Here is a 19,906-nt window from a genome sequence, read left to right as displayed (position 1 = left end):
GGCACTGCTGGGAGGACTCTGCACCCACCCCTCCTGTGTCTGGGCACTGCTGGGAGGACTCTGCACCCACCCCTCCTATGTCTGGGCACTGCTGGGAGTGATAGGCACCCACCCCTCCTATGTCTGGGCACTGCTGGGAGTGATAGGCACCCACCCCTCCTATGTCTGGGCACTGCTGGGAGTGATAGGCACACATCCCTCATATGCCTGGGCACTGCTGGGAGGACTCTGCACCCACCCCTCCTATGTCTGGGCACTGCTGGGAGGACTCTGCACCCACCCCTCCTGTGTCTGGGCACTGCTGGGAGGACTCTGCACCCACCCCTCCTGTGTCTGGGCACTGCTGGGAGGACTCTGCACACACCCCTCCTGTGTCTGGGCACTGCTGTGAGGACTCTGCACCCACCCCTCCTGTGTCTGGGCACTGCTGGGAGGACTCTGCATCCACCCCTCCTATGTCTGGGCACTGCTGGGAGGACTCTGCACCCACCCCTCCTGTGTCTGGTCACTGCTGGGAGGACTCTGCACACACCCCTCCTGTGTCTGGGCACTGCTGGGAGTGATAGGCACCCACCCCTCCTATGTCTGGGAAATGCTGGGAGGACTCTGCATCCACCCCTCATGTGTCTGGGCACTGCTGGGAGTGATAGGCACCCACCCCTCCTATGTCTGGGCACTGCTGGGAGGACTCTGCACCCACCCCTCCTATGTCTGGGCACTGCTGGGAGGACTCCGCACCCACCCCTCCTATGTCTGGGCACTGCTGGGAGGACTCTGCACCCACCCCTCCTGTGTCTGGGCACTGCTGGGAGGACTCTGCACCCACCCCTCCTGTGTCTGGGCACTGCTGGGAGGACTCTGCACACACCCCTTCTGTGTCTGGGCACTGCTGGGAGGACTCTGCACCCACCCCTCCTGTGTCTGGGCACTGCTGGGAGGACTCTGGACCCACACCTCCTATGTCTGGGCACTGCTGGGAGGACTCTGCACCCACCCCTCCTGTGTCTGGGCACTGCTGGGAGGACTCTGCACACACCCCTCCGGTGTCTGGGCACTGCTGGGAGTGATAGGCACCCACCCCTCCTATGTCTGGGCACTGCTGGGAGGACTCTGCACCCACCCCTCCTGTGACTGGGCACTGCTGGGAGTGATAGGCACCCACCCCTCCTATGTCTGGGCACTGCTGGGAGGACTCTGCACCCACCCCGCCTATGTCTGGGCACTGCTGGGAGGACTCTGCACCCACCCCTCCTGTGTCTGGGCACTGCTGGGAGTGATAGGCACCCACCCCTCCTATGTCTGGGCACTGCTGGGAGGACTCTGCACCCACCCCTCCTGTGTCTGTGCACTGCTGGGAGGACTCTGCACCCACCCGCCATGTGTCTGGGCACTGCTGGGAGGACTCTGCACCCACCCCTCCTGTGTCTGGGCACTGCTGGGAGGACTCTGCACCCACCCCTCCTGTGTCTGGGCACTGCTGGGAGGACTCTGCACCCACCCCTCCTGTGTCTGGGCACTGCTGGGAGGACTCTGCACACACCCCTCCTGTGTCTGGGCACTGCTGGGAGGACTCTGCACCCACCCCTCCTATGTCTGGGCACTGCTGGGAGGACTCTGCACCCACCCCTCCTGTGTCTGGGCACTGCTGGGAAACCCCTCCAATGCATGGGCACTGCTGGGAGGACTCTGCACCCACCCCTCCTATGTCTGGGCACTGCTGGGAGGACTCTGCACCCACCCCTCCTATGTCTGGGCACTGCTGGGAGGACTCTGCACCCACCCCTCCTGTGTCTGGGCACTGCTGGGAGTGATAGGCACCCACTCCTCCTATGTTTGGGCACTGCTGGGAGGACTCTGCACCCACCCCTCCTGTGTCTGGGCACTGCTGGGAGGACTCTGCACCCACCCCTCCTGTGGCTGGGCACTGCTGGGAGGACTCTGCACACACCCCTCCTGTGTCTGGGCACTGCTGGGAGGACTCTACACCCACCCCTTCTGTGTCTGGGCACTGCTGGGAGGACTCTGCACCCACCCCTCCTATGTCTGGGCACTGCTGGGAGGACTCTGCACCCACCCCTCCTGTGTCTGGGCACTGCTGGGAGTGATGGGCACCCACCCCTCCTATGTCTGGGCATGTACGCTCGGGACATACACGGGTGTGGGTACGCTCCATTCATACACGGGTGGGGGTACGCTCCGTACATACACTGGTGGGGTGTGGGTATGCTCCATTCATACACGGGTGTGGCTACGCTCCGTACATACATTGGTGTGGTGTGGGTACGCTCCATTCATACACGGGTGGAGGTGCGCTCCGTACATTCCCGTACCCACGATCTGCAGGCCTGGGTACGTACCGTACCCACACCTTAGGAGCGTGTGTACGGGTCATACCACGCACACCCCTACGTCACCCCAACAATGGCGGTACGGCCCGTACCCACGTTCGAAAGGCCTGGGTACAGGCCATACCAGCATTGTTGGGGTGATGTAGGGGTACGTGTGGTACGACCCGTACCCACGCTCTGAAGGCCTGGGTACGGTGCGTACCCCTACGGCATCCCATTGGGGGTCTGCACCGTACCCAGGCCTTCAGAGCGTTGGTATGGGTCGTACCACGCCCACCCCTACGTCACCCCAACAATGGCGGTACGGCCCGTACCCACGTTCGAAAGGCCTGGGTACGGGCCGTACCAGCATTGTTGGGGTGATGTAGGGGTACGCGTGGTACGACCCGTACCCACGCTCTGAAGGGCTGGGTACGGTGCGTACCCCTACGGCACCCCATTGGGGGTCTGCACCGTACCCAGGCCTTTAGAGCGTTGGTACGGGTCGTACCACGCATACCCCTACATCACCCGAACAATGCTGGTACGGCCCGTACCCAGGCCTTTAGAACGTGGGTACGGGCCGTACCGCCATTGTTGGGGTGACGTAGGGGTGGGCGTGGTACGACCCATACCCACGCTCTTAAGGCGTGGGTACGGTACGTACGGGTATTGTTGTGTTGCCGGTTCGCGTCAACATCCACTTCCGTTGTGGCAGACGCTTGCGTTGCTGGACACGCCCCCACCCCCTCGAGGTGACCAGGTCCTGCAGGTCAGGTATGTCCAGGACATGTGTGATTTGTGGCTTGGGTGGGGGTTATGTGTCCTGCCCCTGCCCCCCCCTTTGCCCCTGGGTGTTGTTCTGACCTTCTGCGGCGTCTGCGTCGGTTCCTGTTGAGCAGGTGGACTGCTATGAGTGCTGGGATGACACGTAGGTTCGGGTCCATGGCTGTCCGTCGCGTACAGGTGCTCCTTGTGCGCGTCGTCCTGATTTCCCGGCAGTTTTTGGCACGCGGAGAATTTTATCCGTGCGGGGTGACGTCGGTGCGGATCGTACTTCCTGGCTCGTGAAACACAGCCTGAATGCGTTCCGACCCCACGTCGGCGGTGTCTCGGATCACTTTGGTATGTATTTTTTCGTCGGTCGGTGTTTTTTACGATTCGTACGGAAATGGTGTTTCCGTGGGAATCGTACTTGCATGTTTGTAATGTTTATTTCCTGGGTACGAGTCGGACGGAGAAAACGCTCCGACCGACGGTTCGTACCCGGTTCCTCCAGGATCGGAATCGGCACCATAATGTTACAGTTTCTGTTCTAGCAAAGACCTCATTGTTTATGTCACGGCAATTGTATGCAAGCTACCGGTTGAACATCCGACAATCACCATGTTCTTTCTACCAACCATGGAGTAAACATTCACTGCAGAAAGGTTTAGGGTTAAAGAGAGAGGGTCAACAATGTGGCCTATGTTTCCAATTGAAAAAGCTTTTCTGATTAATTTTGGCATTGCAACACTCCTGCCTCAACAGCCTGATAAGATGCATCAGCTGTGGTAAATCAGGAAGCACTTCAGTTTTCATTCAACAGATGGAGACTGGTATAAAGATGGTTTTCAGGAAAGGAAAGACCCTTGTGGCAAGTATGAGGAAATGTCCTTCCTTTCTTAAGAAGACTAATGATGGGAGTTACTCTTCGTGAAAATCTGTGATTGAATTGTCAGTAAACAATTTCTAAGAAAAAACAATTTTCCTTGTTCCTAATGCTTGAAGGGCCTGCACAATCTTTCACTATTTGTACCTTCTTAAGGTTCATTGCTACCCCTTCATTTGACAAGTTGTATCCCATAATTCAATTGTAGTGACATGAAAATAATATTGTTGTAATAGAGAAAAGAATATTAATCTCTCAGAGTATATAAACACTGCATGCTCATTGTATTGTTACAAAATTTAGCAGTAAATGGTAACATCATCTGTATAGATGTCAGGGAAAGGGTCTAGGTTCTCTCTCAGAACCACATTGATGAAACAGGGGGGTGTGGCAGGTGCATTACAGAGACAGTATTATCTAATTATCCAAAAGCCGAAGAATGATACAGACAGGGTTCTACACTTCTCTGTATTGCTCCCTTAGTAGACTGAAGATTCCAGTCAAATTTAATTAACATACATCTGAGCCAGTTTCACTCGGTCAATCCAATCTGGTACGAGAAGAAAGTCACACTTGGTATAATTGCAAGTGTACAAAAAGTAATGCCTAGACTTGATTCTTCTCCTTTCTCCCAAATAACAGAGGGCACTAAACAGATGACTGTGAAAGGGAAATAAATAACATTTTCAAGTTCTGATTAAAGTAGTCTTTTAAATGGGTCTCTTGGCATTTTTCAAAACCTAGAAAAAGCTACATGGTGCCCTAGTTCACTGCTATTTGAAACAGATCTTACAATTAACCTTGCCATGAGTTCAAAGCTGCTTTGCTCCAATATTGCAGAGAATGTCCGTAAAAGGTGCTTATTATTCAGATAACCAAACATCCAGTGCTGTATCTAAACTGTACAAGGATGTGGAGTCTGTAGTGAGAAACTTGGCTAGGGGTTGGCAGAAGCGGTTTACCCTTTGAATTGAAAGACAAATTAATAGTATGTTCATCCAGTTAAATGTTTGAGTTATGCTCTGTGAGTAAAGCAATGGTGAGCTAGATTGGCTAGATTGTAGTGTATCTGTTGAATGTAACCACCAGGATATTGGTCAGATGTAGATGTGTGTCAAACAAGTTGGTTAAGTTAGGCCATATTAACCCATATGATAATTGTAGTTGCATACATATTTAAATAGAAATGTATGGCTTCATCTGAAATTAATCATTTCAGTAGCACAGAGGCTCTGGCTTCTCTAAGCCACAATGTATGTGATAAAATCAAATATGGGGCTGAAAGATGTAATATGCTGGCTATATTATTTTAGACCAAGTTCTTTACTCATTAGCACATTTCCATATACTGGCAAACCTGGATGTTTTTTCTAACCTCCTCTTATGGTTTATTTAGGCATTCGTTACTGAGCAGAACAATGGCATTGACCGTCCTTATTTTCATAGGATTAATATTTGTATGACTTGACTTGGTGTGACGTCTGATAGTCTTATCAAAGCAATAAAATGGATGGAAGTAAATCTGGGTATAGTTTTCTGATGTTTTTGCTAATCTGTGGTCAATCCGGAAGACCAGGTCAAATTATGTAGAAAATTCGTTGGTCGATTGGGCATCTCTGTGAATGTCTCCATTAATGGTAATTTCAAGTAATAGTTTTTTTTTTTAAAAAGACACCCCGCGTACTCGCCGGGAAATTAACTCCGCATTTACACGCATTGGGCAACAGTCAACTATTATTTGTCAGATGCCCTACTTGGATTGGAAATACTTATAAACAGGGGTTATGGCCTTGAAATTTTGTGTTTTTTATGTGAAATTACCATATTTTATTGTATGCCTACGAATAAGGAACCTGTCTACTACCAATACCTGAAGGGTGTACAGAGACATGTACCAGTACCTATTACAAGCACTAGGAAGGCCATTAAGGGTCCCTCAACCTGAGACGCCTTTTATTTTGAACCCATTTCGGGACGGAATTACAACCAAAACTAAGGATCTGCGCCGAGAGCATTTCAGCCGCGAAGAAGTCGCGGCTTACAACAGCAGAACGCAACAAAACAAGTGTTGGCTAAGGCTTTGTTTCGTTTGACCACGTGAAAAATAAATATTTGTGTTATAAGATCGAGCTACAGATCAAGTTTATTCGCACATAACTAACTACTTGTCATATATACTTCTTAGTGTGTGCAAAGTTGTGGTTTTGCTCAGTGTTTTTTCCACAGTTTAGGTAAAAGGGCGGTTCTCCCTACCCATTTTTTGCACCGCTCATATATTTTAGCACCCCAGTACACCATCAGCGTACTTCCTAGGAGTGCCATTACCCTATGTTACCATCCACCTTGTAGCCTCAAACATGGCGGCACTAATGCAATATTTTGTCGAAACACCCCCAACCCACACCACTCTTGTGTGTGTCCATCCTCCTCAACTAAAACATTGGCTGCAATGCGTCCTATTTCTTATGAATGTATTGCTGAGCAGAGAAAACTTCCTCAGTAGGTCAAGCATCAGCGCGCATGTGTTGCCTGCAAGACATGCTATAATCAGTCTATGGAGTGTAATTACAGCTGCTGCTTGCCATTGGCTCACAACTCCGTGGCTCTGATTTCCTCGATCCTTATTGGCCGGGGCTCCCGATACATCACTTCCATTTTTAATCCAGGAGCCCCGGCTAACTACAGTTTTCTTACACTGTAGGTCTTTATTTCTATATGGACGACTTTTTTTTTTTTTTGCAAGTGCCTTATCACTCGCTTTACCCTTAATGGGGGTTGAACCACTTTCTTTAGATGAGGGTCGTCGAAACAATTGTGTGCGCCTGTTAATAAAGTGGAAGGGCGGTGTTGGGCACTTTTACAAAAAAAGCATTTGTTTTTCAACTTAAAAAACAACTGCTTTTTTTTGTAATAGTGCCCCATTCTGGGCTTTCACTTTAAAAGCGGCGGCGCACATTTCTTTAGGCGAGCCGCATCTACAGAAAGTGGCACGGCGTTGCCTTTAAAGGTAAAGCACAGAACGAGGCACTTGTAAAAAAAAGAAAAATGACCGCCTTTCGTTTCTATTCAAGCATTTTCTTAAAAGAAAAGAAAATAACAGCTGTGGCCTTTCTCAACGCGGTACTCTTCCTCATAATTTTTATGGTTCCATTAAGGCACGCCCCCACCAACATGGATTCGGATTTTTTATATTGTGTATGTTTGTGTATGGAGTAAGTGCACTGACGGTGACAGTGACATAGTTCGCCGCATCATATCTATCGTACGCTAACTACATTAATATATGATTGGTAAATAGAGCGGGCTCATTGACATCCATGTCAAATAATAATCTTGTAACACGCTGTTGATTTAACTCCAAAGTTATCAAACAATTTAGCACTTTATTGTCACAATGTGAAATGCGTCTTCAAGAGTTTGCCAACTATGGTTCCATGAGCGGATCGAAGGAGTGTCAAGGAGACTTCAGGTCTCTTACGGATTACCCTCACACATTGTATTCTGAGGGTGTACTAGCCTAACTAAAAATAAGTGTGCCCTGTCTGGAAGTAATGATCCTACAGGACCTATCTAGTGAGGGTGGTCAACATGTTTCTTGCCTTGTAGCCCCTAACGGTTCTAGAGGCAATTTGTCAGGACCAGTGTATTAAAAGTGAAAGAGAGGGTACTCTTGACTCTTACACTACTGCAGCGCTGGTGCAGTGCATCATTGTGTAACCAGCGGTGCTGCCTGGAGTCAGGGCGAATAGCCTGAACTTTGGAGACCTGAAGAGAAATGCGAAAAAGGGTAACCTGTTAGACCAAAGGTTGCTGGTCCCGTGGGGACACCACCAAAATCCTGGTGAAGGTAATAAAACGCTGTTCTTCAGGTGCACACATGGGTCATTTCGTAGTGGAGGCAATCTGTAATTTTACAATTCTGCTCTCATAAGGCCAGATCTGTATTTTTAGTCCACAGAAAGAGTACATGGGACAAATATGGTGCTAAAAAAGTACCAATGAAATGATAATGGGAGAGGTGGTAAATTGTCAATTGCAGGAAAGTCTATGCATGAGATGAAAATTGTGAGCAGTTATGCCGGGCGTGGAGTGTGGTCTATTGTACCACCAGAGCTGCTGTGCCAATGGGGCATGGTAAACACTGAAGAATAATTGTAGTGATTACTGTGGCTAAAGTCATTCAAAATGATTCAAAGTGAATTTCAATCTAGACGCACCCCTATGTGTCATAGGTATCGCCTGGAATATATAACACCCCATAACATTCTAGCAAGGCTTAGATGAACAGTGCCTCGAAATGGACAGTGCATTCAAATCACATAATCGACACAAATACGACTAGCCAAAATATCTATGGTAATGGCCCAAATCAGAGGATCAGCCGTACAATCAATCAATCAATCAATCATAGCACTTGTATAGCGCGCTACTCACCCGGAAGGGTCTCAAGGCGCTTGGGGGAAGGGGGCCGCTACTGCTCGAACAGCCAGGTCTTGAGTTGTCTCCTGAAGGCGAGGTGGTCCTGGGTCAGCCGAAGGTGGATGGTGAGGGAGTTCCATGTCTTGGCTGCCAGGTAGGAGAAGGATCTGCCTCCGGCGGTGGCTCTTTGGTTGCGTGGTACGGCGGCGAGGGCGAGGCAAGCGGACCGTAGCTGGCGGGTGGGCGTGTGGAAGCTCAGGCGGTCGTTGAGGTACTTGGGGCCCAGGTTGTGGAGAGACTTGTGTGCGTGGGTGAAGAGCCTGAACGTGATCCTCTTGTTGACGGGGAGCTAGTGCAGGTTCCTCAGGTGGCCGGAGATGTGGCTGCGTCGAGGGATGTCCCGGATGAGTCGGGCGGACGCGTTCTGGATGCGTTGTAGTCTTTTCTGTAGCTTGGCTGTGGTTCCGGCATAGAGGGTGTTTCCGTAGTCCAGCCGGCTGGTGACGAGGGCCTGGGTGACCGTCTTCCTGGTTCCGATCGGGATCCATCGGAAGATCTTGCGGAGCATGCGGAGGGTGTGAAAGCATGAGGAGGAGACGGCATTGACTTGTCTGGTCATCGAGAGGGAGGAGTCCAGGATGAAACCCAGGTTGCGTGCATGGTCTGTCGGCTTGGGGGCGGTGCCCAGGGCTGGGGGCCACCAGGAGTCATCCCAGGCGGAGGGTGATGGTCCAAGGATGAGGACTTCCGTCTTGTCTGAGTTCAGTTTCAAGCGGCTGTCCTTCATCCACTCGGACGACGTCTTTCATCCCTTCGTGGAGGCTGGTTCTGGCGGTGTTGGGGTCTCTGGTGAGGGAGAGGATCAGCTGGGTGTCATCGGTGTAGGAGATGATGTTGAGGTTGTGTTGGCGTGCGATGGTTGTGAGAGGTCTCATGTAGATGTTGAAGAGGGAGGAGCGAGATGGGGCGGAAGTTTTTGAGGTCGGTGGGGTCCGCTGTTTGTTTCTTCAGTAGGGCGCTGAGCTCGGCATGCTTCCAGCTCTCCGGGAAGGTGGCGGTGTCGAAGGAGGTGTTGATGACGTCTCGGAGTTGGGGTGCGATGGTGGAGTCGGCCTTGTTGAAGACGTGGTGGGGGCAGGGGTCAGTCGGAGATCCGGAGTGGATGGTGTTCATCGTGCGGGCTGTGTCTTCGGTGGTTACTGCGGTCCAGGTGCGGAGGGTGGCGGTGGGGTGCATTGGTTCGACGGTTGGGTGCGAGGAGGGTGCACCGAAGCTGTTGTGGATGTTGGCAATCTTGCGGTGGAAGAACGAGGCGAGGGAGTCGCAGAGCTCTTGTGATGGGGTGATGTTGTTGTTGCCGGTGCTGGGGTTGGAGAACTCCTTGACGATGCTGAAGAGTTCCTTGCTGTCGCAGGCGTTGTTGTCCAGTCGATCCTTCAGTGATTTCTTCTTGGTGGCGTGGATGAGCTGGTGGTGCTTGCGGGTGGCGTGTTTGAGGGCGGTCATGTTGTCAGTGGTCTGGTCGAGGAGCCAGGTTTCCTCGAGGGTGCGGCAGGTCTTCTTGGAGTCCTTGAGTTCGTCGGTGAACCAGGGGGCCTTCTTGCTTCTGGGTTTGCTGGGAGGGTACTTCAGTGGTGCGAGGTCGTTGGCGCAGGCCGTCAGCCACTGCGTGAAGTTGCGGGCTGCTTCGTTGGCGTCCGATGTGCTGGCAGGTGGGTTCTGGCTGAGGGAGGTGGTGAGTTGGTCGGCGGTGATCTTGCTCCAGCTTCTGTGAGGAACCTGCTGCGGGTGGTGGTGGATGGTAGTTTTTCTGAAGCTGAAGTGGACGCAGCTGTGGTCTGTCCAGTGAAGTCCGGTGGAGTGGCTGAAGGCGATGTGCTTGCTGGATGAGAAGACGGGATCTAGCGTGTGGCCGGCGTAGTGGGTGGGGGTGTTGACCAGCTGCTTGAGTCCGAGGTTGGAGAGGTTGTCCAGCAGGGTGACGGTGTTGCGGTCCTTGTTGTTCTCCAGGTGGAAGTTGAGGTCCCCTAGGAGGATGTAGTCGGCGGAGGGGAGGGCGTGTGGGCTGATGAAGTCCGTGATGTCTTCGCTGAATTGTGTGCGTGGTCCCGGGGGTCTGTAGATGAGGGTGCCTCTGAGGGTCGTCTTTGGGTCGGTGTGAATCTGGAAGTGGAGGTGTTCGGCGGCGGTGTAGGTGTCGTCGGCGTCGGTCGTGATGCGGATGGTGTTTTTGTGGACGATGGCGATGCCTCCCCCAGTCTGGTTGACGCGGTCCCTCCTGATGATCTTGTATCCATCCGGGATGGCGATGGCGATGTCGGGGGCTGAGGAGGCGTTCATCCATGTTTCAGTGAGGAACGCGACGTCTGGTGATGTTGTGTCGAGTAGGTTCCAGAGTTCGACGGCGTGTCTGTGGACGGAGCGGGTGTTGAGCAGGATGCGCTTGAGGTCGCTGCTGGGGTTTGGCTTGGCGGGCGCGGTGCATGTTCGGAGGCAGGTGAACTTGCAGGTTGTGCAGGTGAAGGGTCCGTGGAAGCGTTTCGGGGCGGCCCGGCAGCAGGCGGGGTTCCAGCCGGCATTGAGTGCGTTGAGGGCGGCGGCGTCGTAGGTCTGTCGTGTCGTCTTGCGACGGTGGGGACCAGGGGTCCTGGCACTGGGCGCGGTCCAGGCGCGGACGGGCGCAGACTGGCTTGCCTTTGGCACGCCGTCGGCGCACAATCGGCGCGCCCGCTGCGCGTGACCGCTGCGCGTCCGCGCGGTTGCCATTTATGGCGAAGTGGGAGGGAGGAGCAGCTGGGAGGTGGGAGCGGGGAGGGCACGGAAGGAAAAGGGGGCGTGGCCGCTAGCACGGCGGCGGGAGGCGGGGAGCGGGGCGGGCAGGCACAGGGGGGCAGAGAGACAGTACAACAGCACAGGCAATAACAAAAAAGCAAGAACAGCAAATGGGAAACAAAAACAAGATTAACAAGATGCAGGAAACACAAAAAGGAAACAAAATATAATCAACAGTACACGCAAATACGGCGGGGGGTGGGATCGGCGAGGCAGGCTCAGCGAGGCTGTGGGCAGCAGCGGGGCGAGTTGCACACACAACAGCTGGTGGCCGTGCGGCGCAGGGGTGTCCTGAGAGCAGGTCACACTCACCTGCGCCGCGCGGTCGCCATTTATGGCCAAGTGGGAGGGAGGGAGGAGCAGCTGGGAGGCGGGAGCGGGGAGGGCACAGAAGGAAAAGGGGGCGTGGCCGCTAGCACGGTGGCGGGAAGCGGAGAGCGGGGCGGGCAGGCACAGGGGGGCAGAGAGACAGTACACCAGCACAGGCAATAACAAAGAGGCAAGAACAGCAAATGGGAAACAAAAACAAGATTAACAAGATGCAGGAAACACAAAAAGGAAACAAAATATAATCAACAGTACACGCAAATACGGCGGGGGGCAGGATCGGCGAGGCAGGCTCAGCGAGGCTGCGGGCAGCAGCGGGGCGAGTTGCACACACAACAGCTGGTGGCCGTGCGGTGCAGGGGTGTCCTGAGAGCAGGTCACACTCACCTGCGCCACGCGGTCGCCATTTATGGCCAAGTGGGAGGGAGGGAGGAGCAGCTGGGAGGCGGGAGCGGGGAGGGCACAGAAAGAAAAGGGGGCGTGGCCCCTAGCACGGCGGCGGGAAGCGGGGAGCGGGGCGGGCAGGCACAGCGGGGCAGAGAGACAGTACAACAGCACAGGCAATAACAAAAAAGCAAGAACAGCAAATGGGAAACAAAAACAAGATTAACAAGATGCAGGAAACACAAAAAGGAAACAAAATATAATCAACAGTACACGCTAATACGGCGGGGGCGGGATCGGCGAGGCAGGCTCAGCGAGGCTGTGGGCAACAGCGGGGCGAGTTGCACACACAACAGCTGGTGGCCGTGCGGCGCGGGGGTGTCCTGAGAGCAGGTCACACTCACCTGCGCCGCGCGGTCGCCATTTATGGCCAAGTGGGAAGGAGGGATGAGCAGCTGGGAGGCGGGAGCGGGGAGGGCACAGAAGGAAAAGGGGCGTGGCCGCTAGCACGGCAGCGGGAAGCGGGGAGCGGGGCAGGCAGGCACAGGGGGGCAGAGAGACAGTACAACAGCACAGGCAATAACAAAAAAGCAAGAACAGCAAATGGGAAACAAAAACAAGATTAACAAGATGCAGGAAACACAAAAAGGAAACAAAATATAATCAACAGTACACGCAAATACGGCGGGGGGCGGGATCGGCGAGGCAGGCTCAGCGAGGCTGCGGGCAGCAGCGGGGCGAGTTGCACACACAACAGCTGGTGGCCGTGCGGCGCGGGGGTGTCCTGAGAGCAGGTCACACTCACCTGCGCCGCGCCGTCGCCATTTATGGCCAAGTGGGAGGGAGGGAGGAGCAGCTGGGAGGCGGGAGCGGGGAGGGCACAGAAGGAAAAGGGGCGTGGCCGCTAGCACGGCGGCGGGAAGCGGGGAGCGGGGCAGGCAGGCACAGGGGGGCAGAGAGACAGTACAACAGCACAGGCAATAACAAAAAAGCAAGAACAGCAAATGGGAAACAAAAACAAGATTAACAAGATGCAGGAAACACAAAAAGGAAACAAAATATAATCAACAGTACACGCAAATACGGCGGGGGCGGGATCGCCGAGGCAGGCTCAGCGAGGCTGCGGGCAGCAGCGGGGCGAGTTGAACACACAACAGCTGGTGGCCGTGCGGCGTGGGGGTGTCCTGAGAGCAGGTCACACTCACCTGCGCCGCGCGGTCGCCATTTATGGCCAAGTGGGAGGGAGGGAGGAGCAGCTGCGATGCGGGAGCGGGGGGGGCACAGAAAGAAAAGGGGGCGTGGCCGCTAGCACGGCGGCGGGAAGCGGGGAGCAGGGCGGGCAGGCACAGGGGGGCAGAGAGACAGTACAACAGCACAGGCAATAACAAAAAAGCAAGAACAGCAAATGGGAAACAAAAACAAGATTAACAAGATGCAGGAAACACAAAAAGGAAACAAAATATAATCAACAGTACACACAAATACGGTGGGGGGCGGGATCAGCGAGGCAGGCTCAGCGAGGCTGCGGGCAGCAGCGGGGCGAGTTGCACACACAACAGCTGGTGGCCGTGCGGCGCGGGGGTGTCCTGAGAGCAGGTCACACTCACCTGCGCCGCGCGGTCACCATTTATGGCCAAGTGGGAGGGAGGGAGGAGCAGCTGGGAGGCGGGAGCGGGGAGGGCACAGAAGGAAATGGGGGCGTGGCCGCTAGCACGGCGGCGGGAAGTGGGGAGCGGGGCGGGCAGGCACAGGGTGGCAGAGAGACAGTACAGCAGCACAGGCAATAACAAAAAAGCAAGAACAGCAACTCACACTCACCCAGGTATCGTGGGAACAGTGCCGACGGGGTCAAAATGACAGAGCACTTAATTGCGCGGTCCTGTGGAAAAACGAACGAAAAGTGCCAGTCGAGTTAAACATAATATATGCTCTTTACCTTGTTGGTTCATCTGTATCATAAGGACCCCTGGACAAGTGTGGCATATACTTACAAAAGGGTGGCATAGCAACTAGCTAGCGTCCTATGCCTGCTCTGAGCCCCGTAAGCCAGTCTGTGTGGGCTGAGGCTAAGTGGAAGTCTGTCAAAGCGTCAGTAACATGTGCAGACTAGAAAATAACTGCAGCGGCCATTTTGGAGGTGTCAATGTAATTTTATTCAATCACATGTTGGTATACCTCGGTAATATGAGCAGCAGTAAATGTGGATATGTCATAATGTGTTGGATGACACATTGGTTGTGGGAGTGAGTTGACACGTGGTTCTAGCATGTATGGCTGATTAGGTAAAGGTGCAAAGGAGTTTTTTAGCATGAGGTGCCAAAATGCCATGTAGCTTATTAAAAGCAGTGCAAGAAACAGTCAGGTTGGCTGTTAGTGAAAGCTTTTCTCTTCAGGTCTCCAAAGTTCAGGCTATTCGCCCTGACTCCAGGCAGCACCGCTGGTTACACAATGATGCACTGCACCAGTGATGTGGTAGTGTAAGAGTCAAGAGTACCCTCTCTCTCCCTTTTAAATCACCGGTCCTGACAAGTTGCCGCTAGACCCGTTAGGGGCTATCAGGCAAGAAACATGTTGACGACTGTTAGAAATGGGATCTCTGGTTGGCTAAGGCTTGCGCCAAAGCCAGGCCGAGACCACCACTCTAGTCAGGGCAAGGAAGTTACACGCCAAAGATAACCCCTGCTCACCCCCTTGGTAGCTTGGCACGAGCAGTCAGGCTTATCCCGGAGGCAAAGTGTAATGTGTTTGCGCGCGCACACAGCAACAACACCCCAGGCACACCACAAAAGGAACTCCACACAGAGTTATATATAAAAATAGCCTTTGTATTATAATAAACACATTAGATCATAATCACATAATATACACTGTGCCAACTGGCACTGGGCAGTATCTACAGGGGATTACATACACCTGACAGGGCCATTTGGGCCACTGCCAGAACAATCACAAATCACCAAATGTAAATGTAGAACAAGTAATAAATGTAGAGCACAAACAGTAACTACTGGTGAAATACTGAACTAAGGCCTAGATCCTGCAACGTAAATCACACTGTGCAATAATCCTCACATTAGGCCTAAAACATATTCTGCATAAACCTCAGGGGCATAAATACATTATGCATCAACACCATAGCCTCACATTAGGCATCACAAGCGTAAACACCCTAGGCAACAGATTAGCCTAAAAACAGTGTGGCCCAATCGGGGGCACAACACACTGAACCGGGCCCCAGGCCAACTAGCCTCTCACAGGGGCTCAAATGCCCGATGTCCAGAATGTCCGGGCTGGCTGTGCATGCAGCAAAAGCAGCAAAGCAAAAGATCAGGCCTAAACGTGGCAGCTGCCCACTACTTGCTGGGCAGCTGTGAAATCACGAAGATGGTCACTGACACCCTCTGTCCCCCACTGGGACTCTAACAAAATGAATGTGCCCCCAAACGTTGCAGCTGCCTGCGCTCTCTCAGGGCAGCTGAAAGTAGCAATTCAACCTCGGGCACCACTGTACCCCTGACCCCGAATAAATTATTGGCACCATTGCAGCTGCCCGCTGCCAGGTGGGGCAGCTGGTGAAAATGTCACTGGCCCCCACGGGTTGTCAGAGCCCCTCTCGGGGACTCTAAAGTAAAAGTTTCCCCTCGTTGCAGTTGCCCGCTACGGCGGCTCAACTGAAGACCAGCAAACTACTGACACGTTGGAGTCCCCTCTGGGAGTCAGAAATAACCAAAGGAACTGCCAAGACGTTGCAGCGGCCCGCAACTGCGGTGCAGCTGTGAAGCCCCAAGCATGCTGGCACCCCTGTGCCCTGAGAATCCCACCTCCTCTGGGAACAATGATCACTGCACAATGAAGGGGGGGCAAGCACCGAAAATATGCCTCGAACCACCCCCTGACAACGGGACTACAGCCCCACTCACCGGGACTGTCTCGAGTGTTCCTGTACCGGGGCCGTCTCCTCTTCAGGCAGTCTCCTTCGGTTCACCGAGCGAAGTTTCCGTGGCAGGCTTGGTGGCGTTGTCAGCATACAGGGCTCTCTCTGTGGTCACGGGAGCCCCGCCTCGGGACAGGCTGCTTCCCGACTGCGGCCCGTGCGTCTGTTCACCCGGGCCCCTTCCTGGGACCCGGGACTTTCTCCTTTCTGCTGCGGGAGGCAGGGTGGGCTCCCATTCTCCTCCGATGGGGCAATGTGGCCCTTTCTGCTGCGGGAGGCAGGGTGGGCTCCCGTTCTCCTCTGATGCGGCGATGCGGCACTTCACCATGCAGGGCTCCAACTTCCTCACAGGATCCCCGCCTGGATTCTTCTTGGGTCGCTAGTGCGGTGTGGGCATCCGCCTGTCTTCAGCTGTGACCCAGGTCTCCCCCAGCTCAGGGGAGGCCCGGCTACTTCTGGGGGCAGGTTACCAAGCCCCGCCCACAACCAGGGCTTCCCTGACTACTTCCGGGTCGCCGTGGGCAGCGCGGCAGCCCTCAGGGCTTTCGGTGATTCCTTCTCCTGAAACCAGTATGGGGTAGGCTCCCGTTAGTCAAATAGTCAGTACCGGGGTGGACTCCCGCCAAAAGCCCACAAACACAACAAGGCAGATATGCAGGGTGTGCACCCGCACCGAAAATAAGTCGGATTGCAGGGGAATCTCCACGCCGGGGATTCTCTTTACAAAGATGATTGCAGCTTTGTGCTGCTGCCGAAAATCGAAGCGCTGCTCCTCGTGGGCATAAAAACAGCGCGCTCGCCAGGAAATAAAGATATAGCGCTGCCCAGGCACTTGAAATCCCAAAATCCAGGAAAAAGAATGGAGCGCTCTGGCCAGCAGCAAAGAGCAAAGCGCTCTTTCAAAGTAAGGCAAAGTTCAGGGGGCACAAGGCTGGGCTCAGGCAGGCCAGCACACAGGGCCCTCCAGCAGGGAGGCAGTACCTTGCGGCGGTTCCTCCTGGAGACCAGCAGCAGCAGCCCCCAGTGTCAGGACCAGCACAGCAGAGCACAAAATTCATGGGGTCACAGCCCCTTCTTTTATACACATTTTTCCTTTGTTCACCCAGCACAGGGCTGGGAGAAAACCAAATGCAACTGGTTTGGGGGAGCTTTGGAGCACTTTGTTGTGCTCAGCCCTCTCGCCATTGTCAGGTGGGGGCTAGGTGCTCAGACGCACCACAGGGGGTGGAGCCAGCATTGTGGAGGGAAGGCACAGTCCTATTCGGGTCCCAGGTGCAACTCATCCCTCCCATCTACATGCAGATCTCTCCATTCACCACTGGGCAGACTTACCCTGGCTCCTGGAATTCCCCAGCCCTCTCAACTCCTGTCAATCACAAGCCAGACATGCACTCCACATTAGACAGGCAGGTACACCGCACACAGAAATGCCAACTTCTAAAAGTGGCACTTCTCCACCAGTCACACTAAATCTGCACACACCATTGTGAAGCATTTATTCTCACGAGTTCACACATACTAAACTCGACCCTGCACTCCTCTCACATCAGAAACTACCATGGACACACATATCCCCCATGCATTCCTTTGGGAGGGCACGCCAGTCTCACTAAAGGTACCACAGAGCCCACGCACTTTACACTGGGACACAGTGCTAAAGAGTGCCTAGAGGCCTAAAACCATTAACACTACCTAGGGAAAAAGTCTAGAATAAATGCTAAAAGTTTAGGGGTGAACCTGCCAAAAGGGCCAAGTCCAACACAACCTCCTTCCAGCCAAAACTCAGGGTAGACTAATCACCACTGTGATGGGCTTCCCTGCTTTGTGTGATAGAACCCAGACGCGGGCCCGCAACGGCAGGGACACCCTCCAGTTCTACGCCACTCTGAACCCACATGGTTCCCTCTGTAAAAGCTCTCTGGACCAACGGGGATACCCCACTGGGTATCCCCATCCGCGGCCAGGACCAGGCCCCAGGCCACCAAGATGCCACTGGTCCTTGCCCATCCACAGAGTGGGGGGTAGTAACCCCTGGCACTTAGTAACCGTTCTCCACTCGACCCCTTATCAGGGCAGTTCTAGACTGCCACCGATCCTCCAGCCTAGGGTCTGCACCCTCAAGCTGACCAAAAGTCACGGGCGAGGCCCTCCTCCCCCTTCCTCTTCTTCCAGGGTTCCGTCCTCTCTTCCGCGGAGAGGCACCCGTATAACACACCTTTCAGTTCAGGACCTCTTTCCAAGAACTGGTCTCCCAACCTAGGGTTTAACTCCTCAGGTTGCATCGGGGTCAGGGGTGAGGACTCCCTCCCTCTGCACCCCCTTCCAGAGTCCGGCACCATCCCAACTGGAGTGGTGCCCCTAGCAGCTACATCGGTCAGGACACTGCTTATAGTTGTCCTTCCCTCTAGGTCAGGCCGATCCTGAACCTGTCTTCCCAACCTTGGATCTAAACCCTTTGGCGAAGTACGTGCCTTGCACGCCAGGACTTCTGGGGACTCACACAGTATCCCCCCGAGTCATATGTTGCGTGACCGTCTGCCTGGCGCAGATCTCCCATCCCCTGTCCACCTGACAGTGTGCGAAGATCCCCCAGAACAGAAGTGGTGTCACCATGGTCACTCCAAGGGAATTCAGCCCTACTGGCTGGTCCCTGACCCACTGGTTCTTCCACTGGGGAACACATCCCCCATTCACCCCTCAATTCGGACTTCTCTACCCTCCCTACTGGAGCGGCACCACCAGACATCAGAACCACTGGGGCTCTATTTACAGATGCTCCAGGTTCTCTAGACACTAGGAGATCCTCCGCAAATGGACTAAAAGGACAGACTAGGCCCCCATCCTGGTGTTCCCTGAAGAAACCATCCAGGTTCTGAGACTGTGTTTCGGGCACCTGGGAACACTCAGTCCCATACTCACTCCTACTCCACTGAGACAGGACGTGAGCCCCTACACCGACCTCTTTCGCTACACTGGGACCTAGCTGGGCTACTCTGAATCTCTTCCCCAATACAGGACGGGAAGATACCTGAGCCACTACTTTTGGAAACACTCTCCCACGCCTCATCAGAACCTTGGACACTTTCCCAGCGGTCTGCTTTCTCTGCAAGGTCCCAAGGAAAAAAGCAGTCACACCTCAACAGGTATTGGCATAACCCTGGAAAACAACGACTGAGCATCTGCTCTTTGATAACCAGATTGAACAGTCCTTCAAAATCCGGTTCCATGTTAACGCTTATCCAATCAACCAGTGCATCATTACATTCCTCCGCAAAATCCCCCCAAGTCTAGTGAGGCAGTTTCTTACTGCCCCTGAACTTCAACCTGTACTCCTCTTCTTGGGGACAAGGTACCATACTTTAGGAACTGGGAATGGGACTTCCTGCACTGGACTCTATATCGCTGCCACCACTGGATCCCACCCTTACTGGTGAATCCAAAAAACCACAACTGCGCTCAGGGGATAATCTACCCTCCAGAGCTATTTTTTCCCTGGTGAAGGCTCTCTCAGCCTCCACCATCCTCTCCTGCGCTAAGACCCTCTTGGTCCCAAACTTTTTCTCCTCCACACCTAGCTGCGCTATCTCCTTGTCATGCTCTAACCAGAGCATCTCCAAAGTCAGCTCTCTTTCTTCCCTCCTATCTACCCACTCCTCTGGGGACAGGGAAAGGGATGAGGCACTGCCCCCGACACTGGACCAAGCAAGGGACTCCCTATCTTTGGGGTCCTCACTGTCTACTGGCGTCCAGGTCCTGTCACTTTCGTCCTCCTCTTCAGACTCCTCAGGGCTCCCCTCAGACCCACCACCCTATTGGCGTTCGGCCTGGGCCCTCTCCTCCTCACTGCGCTCACTTTCCCATTCATCCTTCTGCCATTGGATTAGGTTTTCCTTAACTTTTGACTGGGAGTCTGACCCACTCACTGCTATATCTCTCTCCTCACAAAACTCAACCAACTCCCCCATACTGTATCTAAACAGACCACAGAAATTCAAAGCAGACTCCTTTTTGGCAGGACGCTCAGGGACACGT

The sequence above is a fragment of the Triturus cristatus genome, chromosome 8, assembly GCF_964204655.1.
Source record: "Triturus cristatus chromosome 8, aTriCri1.1, whole genome shotgun sequence".
In the NCBI taxonomy this organism is placed as follows: Eukaryota; Metazoa; Chordata; class Amphibia; order Caudata; family Salamandridae; genus Triturus; species Triturus cristatus.
Note: the sequence above shows the minus strand (reverse complement) of the source record.